Source organism: Pteropus vampyrus, unplaced genomic scaffold (genome assembly GCF_000151845.1).
Source record: "Pteropus vampyrus isolate Shadow unplaced genomic scaffold, Pvam_2.0 Scaffold9, whole genome shotgun sequence".
Taxonomy (NCBI): domain Eukaryota; kingdom Metazoa; phylum Chordata; class Mammalia; order Chiroptera; family Pteropodidae; genus Pteropus; species Pteropus vampyrus.
Window position 1 is genome coordinate 8,760,635 of NW_011888790.1, and position 280 is coordinate 8,760,914.

Here is a 280-nt window from a genome sequence, read left to right on the forward strand (position 1 = left end):
TCAAATAATGTATGAATGCTTGAGATTTTGTGTGGGATACAAACAGGCTATTTCCCAGAGAAAAACAGATAGAAAATGCAGAAATATTACTCTAATTTTTAAACTAAAAATAAAAACCATTAAATCTATCTTGCCTAAGTTTATTCTTTTTCTTTTCTTTCTTTTCTCTTTCTTTCTTTCTTTCTTTCTTTCTTTTCCTCTTTCTTTCTTTCTTTCTTTCTTTCTTTCTTTCTTTCTTTCTTTCTTTCTTTCTTTCTTTCTTTCTTTTTCTTTCTTCTTT